This window comes from Physcomitrium patens, chromosome 10 (genome assembly GCF_059467195.1).
Source record: "Physcomitrium patens ecotype Gransden chromosome 10, ASM5946719v1, whole genome shotgun sequence".
NCBI classification, from domain to species: domain Eukaryota; kingdom Viridiplantae; phylum Streptophyta; class Bryopsida; order Funariales; family Funariaceae; genus Physcomitrium; species Physcomitrium patens.
In genome coordinates, this window is record NC_143419.1 from 1,128,788 (window position 1) to 1,137,696 (window position 8,909).

General features: G+C 26.1%; 1 long non-coding RNA gene across 1 annotated transcript; it reads right to left on the bottom strand.

Moving 5' to 3' along the window:
• Window positions 1–5,514: 5,514 nt before the first annotated feature.
• On the bottom strand, window positions 5,515–8,678 carry LOC141045883 (uncharacterized). The gene is made up of 3 exons (XR_012218418.2): window positions 7,775–8,678; window positions 6,867–6,945; window positions 5,515–6,610 (listed from the first exon to the last, which is right to left on the bottom strand). It is a non-coding gene; the product is annotated as an uncharacterized LOC141045883 (long non-coding RNA).
• Between the last annotated feature and the right edge of the window lie 231 nt (window positions 8,679–8,909).

Consider the following 8,909-nt stretch of genomic DNA (forward strand, 5'->3'; position numbering starts at 1 on the left):
TGTAAGTAGTTGTTTAGAACCAAGAGAGATGCTATGGGTAATGTTGTGAGGTACAAGGCAAGATTGGTTGCCAAAGGCTACTCACAAGTTGCTGGAGTGGACTTTAATGAGACATTTGCACCCATGGCCAAGTTCACCACCATTAGAACCATAGTAACAATTGGAGCATCAATCGACCTTGAGATGCATCAAATGGATGTCAAGACAGCATTCTTGAATGGAGAATTCGAAGAAGACATCTACATGGAGCAACTTGAAGGATTTATTGAACAAGACAAACACCACCTTGTTTGCAAGTTGAAGAAGTCATTGTACGGACTCAAGCATCAACAAGAGCATGGTATCAACGCATTGACTCATTCTTTGTGAAGGAAGGTTTTGTAAGGAGTGAAGTTGACCATTCTTTGTATGTATAGCAAGCCAAGGACTTCTTGCTGATTGTGATCCTCTATGTAGATGATTTAATCATCTTAAGCAATACCATGGTAAGATTGGATTGGTTGAAGAAGAAATTAGAGAGAGACTTTGAGATGAGTGATTTGAGAGAGCTCTATTATTGTTTGGATGTGGAATTCACAAGAAGTAGAGAATCAAAGACTATCACATTGAGCCAAAGCAAGTACATTGAAGAAGTGTTGAAACGATTCAAGATGGGAGATTGCAAGCCCATTGAAACTCCTTTGGAGGCCAACTTGAAGTTGATGAAGCTTACGGATGAGGAATATGCTGAAGTTGAGCATCAAATGCAAGGCATACCATACAAGGCAGCAGTATGCTCACTCATGTATGCAATAGTAGGCACAAGAATGGATCTTACATTTGCGGTAAGTGTTGTAAGCCAACACATGGCAAAACCATGTCCTATGCATTGAGCAACCATCAAGAGAATCATGAGGTACTTGAAAGGCTCTTTGAACCTCAAACTATGTCTTGGAGGAGATAATATTGCATTAATTGGATATTGTGATGTGGATTGGGCTGGAGATGTAAACGATAAAAGGTCAACAACTGGCTATGTATTCTTTGGTTGAGTGGGAGTCATATCTTGGAATTGCAAGAGACAACCAACCATTGCAAAGTCCACAATGGAGGCAAAGTACATGGCAATAAGTCATGGAAAAATGGAGGTAATTTGGTTGATGTTGTTATTGGAAGATATTGGACTTATGCAATTGGAGGCCACTCCATTGAGGTGTGACAATCAAGGATGTCTTGCTTTTGCAAAGAATCCAAAGCATCATGCAAGAACCAAGCACATTAATATTCAGCATCATTTCATAAGAGAGAAGAAGAGATGGGGTTATTGATATGATGTATTATGAAATCAAAGACATGTTGGCTGATTTGTTGACAAAAGCCTTAGTTAGAGAAAGACACAACAAGTTGAGTAAGGCATTAGGATTGATAGCTAATTGACCAATAGCAAAGTAGGAGTGTTGAAAGAAAGAACTCTTTAAGTAGTTGTTAATGGTCAATAGAGTAAAAGTGTTGTTAGGGATATCCCATAAGGTTAGGTACTGGTCTATAGTACATTAGATTACAAGAAGAGGGCTGGTCCTATGAGATATCCCATATGGATTGTAGCACTTGGTACCTTGGTACTAGTATATAAGGAAAGGGTTGACATGGGAAGAATTATCTCATACCACACTCTATTTGTTAAAGTGCAACCTTGTTGGTCTTAACTTACTTGTGTGGAGTATGCTTTCTATGTTTCAATATTATAAATCTATTTTTATATAGATCTTTACTTTATTCAATTGATTAAAAAGACTTGAAATCAAAGGTAGATGATATTTTTTCTTAATGGTTTGCTTATTTAATCCTCAATAATCCACACACACCTACAATAATCCATCATTTTTCTTCATATACAAAATGAAAACTCATGTTTGAAATTTAGAATGGTGTATAAAATTCATAGCCAAATTCTCATCAATATATTCCTTAAATTTAGCAAATTCATTCAATAATAAACTATATATTTTTCTAAATGGCTTTTGAATTTTTTTTTAAAGATCAATTAAAAAATCATACAATGATACTTTAGTAGAATTTTTGTATTTTTTTCTTCAAAAATAACTTGATAAACTTAATATTGGCTTAAAATATAACTTGAAGTCTTTTATCATTAAAAATGGATACAACATAAATATTAAAAATTGATATTTTTTTTATAGCATGCATTAATATGTTTGCACCTACCAATAAAAATTTGAATAAACTAGATTTATAAATTTTTATAGAAGTCTAAATTAGGCTATAAAAAAAATTAAGATTATAAAAAATTTAATCTATTTAAAGATTATACTTCTCTAATGACAATAAATCTAAAATACTTAGATTAAAAAATGATCCAATAATATTAAATATTATTAAATTATTATGACCATCAATTACTACATATAAGGAAAGAATTTTATGAGTAACATTTTTAAAAGACAACAAATAACCATCTATGATCTCTACATATACAAATTTAGTTTTTTTTAATAATAATAATTCTTCTATTCTAACGAAGTCTTTGTCTATACAACAAATTGAAGCTTTTGAATCTAATAAGGTAGAAACTTTGTAATTTCAATAAGGATCACATTCAGCTACTTAAGAAATATATTTAGATTTTAAATAATATAATTATATTTTTTTAAGAATCTAAATATATTATAATTATACAAAGATTAAATTCCTATTTTTTATCACTTTCTCCAAATGTGGTCATAAATACTTCTAAAATTGAATTTAGATCATAAATAAGTTAAAAATATTTTATCATTAAATACACAAACCAAGAGAGAATATATTCAAATATTAGTATATATATAAATTCAATTTAAATAAATCCATTATGGTATAATTATTTAATAACAGTAATAAAATTTTATAGATATTTATGGACTTTAGATTTTTATATTAAATCTATTTATTTTACTTGATTTTATAATTCTAACAATAAATTAAATATAAACTAATTTCTATGAATTTGAAAATATAAAAATAAATAATATTAATTAATAATTTAACTCCGAAGTAGAAATTTTTAAAAATAAATCTATGATATATTTGAAATAAATATTTATAAATTTTAAAGATAATATAAAAGTTTTTTAAAGAAATAGTAGTACATTTTTTGTTACAAAAAAATCAATAATATTTTTAATTACTATAGGATCAAAATAATATTTTTATATTTTCTTAAATCTAATAATCATATTTATAGAATGTCATATTTATAATAACTTGTACCATGAGCCTTTTATCTAAATAGACATAAAACTATTATATATAAAAAAATATTTTTAAGAATTTTTTTCTTTTGTATATTCTTATTAATATCACATTATCCCATATTTATATGTATAGAGAGATATATATAACTTTTAAAATATATATATATATATATATATATATATATATATATATCTTCATATTTTTAATATCAATAAAAGAAAAAATATTATTAATTGCTGTATAATTATTATTTTAAATCTAATTTTTTTTAATATTTTTAATTTCTAAAAATTCTTTTAATAGGCAAATATTTGAAAAAAAATGATTTTAGGTTTATTATTTTAAATTTTAAATTTCTTATTCTTTATTTTATTTATGATATATAAAACACCTTAATTTTAGTTTATCAATATATATATATTTCAATTTTATTTTTTAAAATCTAAATATATAACTTGTAAGATAGAATCAACAGAAACAAAAACATAAAAAAATAAAAACATGATAGGATTTACAACTGAGAATTAAGCAATATTTGCATAGTTCTAAAACTAATATTGGCAAGACTAAGATGCCTCTTGACTTACTGCTTTGATTGTATTGATTCTAAGACTTTGAAAAGCTTCTAGACAAGAATTTAAAACCTGTAGAATATACCAGAAATTTAAAGAATATTTCACTGACTGTTTTTTAAAAACTAAAAAAAATCTTTGGTGGTTGTGAAAGTTTATTAAAGCTTGTAGAAGATTAGAGACGGTTCTTACTGAATTCAAGTAAAAAATAAATAGATATAAAAATCCTATGGACTATCTTAGAAATATTTTAAGAATCTTAAATAAACACAATAAAACTATCTACAATACTAAAAGATCCTAAAAAAGTTAAGATCATTTAAAAGTGTATTAATACATATTTGATGTATGTCCTTGACAAACATTTATATTTGTAAACTCAGAAATGTAAAAGATTTACAGTTTGCACAGTTTACTTTTCTGTTAATGCTTCGAATATCTTAGAATAATGGTTTAGAGAAATAAATTCATATTTTAACCAGAAGTGTGGAATGACGTCCATAGTGGAAATATGATATGGGTATGGTCAACTACTTTTGGATATCACAAGAAAAAAGGTGGAAAAATATCTGGACAAGAAGGAAATATGTTTATATATATATATATATATATATATATATAACTTTGATGACATGTGATTGGAATAAAATACAATGTTATAACTAATTGAAATTTGAGAATGCTTCAATGGGGATTGATAATTTATAATAACGTAGATGAATAACTTACCTCAGAGATCCACATATAGGTTTATTTTGCTCTTGTATCCACCTCACCTAAGACTTAAAAAACATATGTTACATAAATAATGAATAATAATTGCTTATCTCATAAACTCGTGTTCAAACAAATGACAGGGAAAATGTGCCAAATCATGTTCAACAAGGGATTTGACATTTCTTATAAATACTGTTGGATTTTTGAAGATTAAGTTCTAAATTAAAGTGAACCAGAAAAACAGTTGTGCATGACGTACCAACTCCTGAATTTAGATTTTCTATATGATTTAAATAGTATGTTTCAATATATGTTGGTTATAATCCTACCACAGCAATCTTGAAGTAATCAACTTCTATTAATGAAAAATAAATTTAAGGATTTTTGCAATTTTTTTCCAATGTCCATAACATGTTATTATTAAGTGCTGTGTGTATTACAATTCAAATAATTCTTCAGAGTTTATTTATCTTAGATCTATTTACTTTTTAAATTATTTACTTTTTTGGAAAAACTTTCTATTTAGTTTTTCTTTGCTTGAATTCCACTAGCCAAGTTCCATTGTGTTGTCTGGGTTAAGCTTTAATGTATTACATTGAATTGTCTTGATTGCAAACCTATGGTTGTTTTCTTGAGGAAAAAACTACCAAATTTTGTCCAATCTAGAATTTTCTGTTTTTTTCTACAAAAAACGACTGTTTACGTATCCTAACATACACTAATTAATGAGTTATAATTTTATAATCCCACACTATAACATTTCTTCAATTTAAAAACAGTCGTGTTATAGATTTTTTATATTTTAATTTTTTTTACCCTTGTTTGACATTCTTAGATTATTTTTTTTTCTAATTATACTTCTATCATTAGTTTAACCTTAAGATATATATATATATATATATATATATATATTTTTCAAGATAAAAAAACGCATCAAAAAATCACTATGTGTAGTTTCTTAAATAATCCAACTTCAAAATACTGCTTACTTTAGATGCAATCATATCTAACAGTGTCTCTTGTTGAAATCTATTTTCAGAAATGATTCATTTTTTTTTAGTAGTTGACATGTATATTGGTAATATTCAAAACGATTTTTTATTGTATTTTTTTCTACCTCGTCATATATTGCTTTATTTTTGAAGCTTCTGATTCTCAAAATACTCCAAGTTTAATATTTAAAATAATTTACGCTGTTTTTAGTGATGATCACATCATATTTTTGTTGCTTTCACTATTTAAAATCAATTCCATTATTAGCAATGCTCTTGCAGATTTTGACATGCATCTAGAAGTGAGATTTTCGGATATAATAAAGTTTATAGATCAACGACATTTTTATAAACTTGACCTTTTGCTACACAACATAATAACACAAACATTTTGGACTGAAGTTAAGGCATGTTTTTGTTTTTTAGTTTTTTTTTAGTTTTTTTATTTTTTTATTTTTTTGAACATAAAATTATATGGAAATAAGAATAATACCAGAATGGGTCGAGATCAATTCCAAAGTTGTAGAGTAGGAATACAAAATATGAGCTAAAAAGTGAAATAAACAACTTGAGATAACATTTTTGATAACTGCCTGATAATTCATTGTTTTGAAAACAAATTATTTTTCATAATTTTTTGGTATTTTTTTTCATTTTTTTGATTTTTTATTTAAGTTCAGAAAAAAATAAAAATAAAATATCGTGCTAATATTGAACACTGTGCAATAATAATTCATTGCAAACCTGCAAGTAACATACAATAAAAAAGAGAATTGGTCTCTATCAATAATTCATTTTTGTCTTCTGTATAATTATTTTAATAACATGTAAACACAAATTTTATTATAATTTACCTGAATTAGAGTAATTTGTTGTAATTTATTAAATGCTGTATTAAAATATCTCTAACATTGAATAAAAAAACAATAACTTTTGTTGAATATACCAAATGCAACAAATTCCAAGAATACTTAGCTTTTCTTCTTCTATCAAAGATATATCACATGTCTGTTAGTGTGCACACTTATGTATGTAGAAATATTAAATTTCCATCATTAAAAAATACATTTATTCTCAGACACTGAATGTAGCCATTCACTGAATAATCTAGATTGTACATACAGAGGGTCAAACAAAAACTGTTAGAAATGGCTGCTCAAACAATCAAAACATATTTTTCACATGTTTTTTGATTTAATGTTTTTTTTAGAACTGACTATGAAAACATGGTTTGGCTTGCTTTTGGAATGCAAACTTTAAACCCTAAGATTTTCATAAAGATGGAGAGATACCCTACTATACAAATATCTTCAAATGATTAATTTCAATGAATCAAGGAGAAATACCCACTTACCTCAAAGTTGATATTCTTTGATTCTTCCCTTTTACTCTAATTTTCAATTCAATTTTGAAAATCTACAATGAACATGGCCCTATAGAAACTAAAACAAGCACAAAAGGGACGTTGGAAGTATGAAAGAAAGGTAAGTTTCCAGGAACAAAGTTTGTTAGTTGGTTGATGGCAATATATGTATATATATATATATATATATATTGTTACACATGCAAAAAATTAAAAAAGATTAACACAATATGTGTTTCTACATATTTTATGATGTTTAAAACTACATGTTGCTTTTTGTCTGAAATTGCCAAATAATGAAAAAAAATGTTTGCCCCTTTGGAATGTCTGTTTATTTTTTATTTATTTGCAAGACTTTGATATAATTTATATTAACTAACTTGTATTGGACAATACAGTGTTAGTCAAGAATATTTCAATGAAGTATTGACATTTTAATGCTTGTTATCAAAGACATAATCTAATCTCTTAAGTTAAGCTCCAATAACGCTTTCAAAATATGAGAATCAAAAACAAAATATCATATACAAACAAACTATCTTTTTGCAAGTTTGCAAAAATATCAACTCAATACAGATCTCTGATTATAACAAATTTTATGACATTTATGTATGAAGGTATGCATGTGGTTAAAATATTTTGTCAAATGACATATTTACAAAAAAACACAAAGTTAAAACATGACTTATGTAATTTTTTTTCTAAAGTTTGTTTATTTATTTCAATGGATGTGATACAACATATCAGTGTTCACTCATTATGTATTTATTGAAAAATTGATTTTGGAAAAATTAGTATTGATATTTTATAGTCTTTAAAAAATAAATAATATATTTCCTTCTTTTTGTATATTAATTATTAATTAGTAACACCAAATAAAAGCAAAATGATGTCCAAACCTTTTACATGTTTGCTACAGTCGCTGAAGCAGTGTAAATAATGAACATGTCATTGTTGGAGTTCAAAAACTTATTCCTCCCTAAAAAAAACTATGATCCATACAATAGAAAATCGAATATAAAAAATATAAAAAAAATAAAATCATAACTTTGATAAAAATAACAAATAAATAATTTGCTGAAGGTTAGCTTGTTTAAAAGCATGAATCAGGTTTAATGAGTTCTCAAAGGTAGTGTTTCAATTTTGAAACGGTATACAATGCAATGATAGTTTGAGGGTCTATATATGTCTAGAAAGAATCATCCTTTTAAGAAAAACCAAATCTGTCAAAAAAAATAAAAATGAAAAAATAAAAATAAATTGATATTCATTAGTGGAATGTATGTAAAAATAAATAAATAAATAAAAAAGAGAGAAAAATGAAAAATGAAAAAAATCTAATTTTTTTACAATTATTTTGTTACATGTTTTGATCGTTAGATTGCATAATGGCAGTAGACAGATTCAAAATTGATGTGCCTGTTTTGTTTGTAATTGTGAGCCAATTGAATAATCCAGCTCCTGAAAGAATATTACAATTTTTTTTGTTTAACCTACAAAGCAATGTTAGTTGAATAAATATCATCAAATTAGCACTTGAGAGTGGATAATGTGACATTTGAAACAACATCGAAGATGATTGTTTGTTTAGAAGTTTTCTTAAATCAGATGGAACACATGTCTTACTGAGTAGTCTTTTTGACACATATGTAGATTGTGTCTAATCTTAAAAGACTTTCAATAGGAGGTTCAAACATGGCCTTTTTGGGTGATATTTCTAATATATTGCTAAATTACCTATCTTATGAGGCAGGTGATTTTAATATCAAAATATCAAAAGAGGGGTGGGTGACATATTAAAAAAAAAAAAAAAAAAAAAAAAATCTTCCTTCAACTTTCTTTCTTCTTTGACTCCATACCATTCTATTGATTTACCATGCCTCTATGCTCTAAAAAACAACAAAACTTCTAAGACTTAAAAATGATAACAACTTTTGCAGTTGATAAGAATTCAATGAATGATTTGAAGAATAGTGCCAAGACGTTAACAATAATAGATTTTTTTCATTTTTCATTTTTTGAGTGAAAGAATGG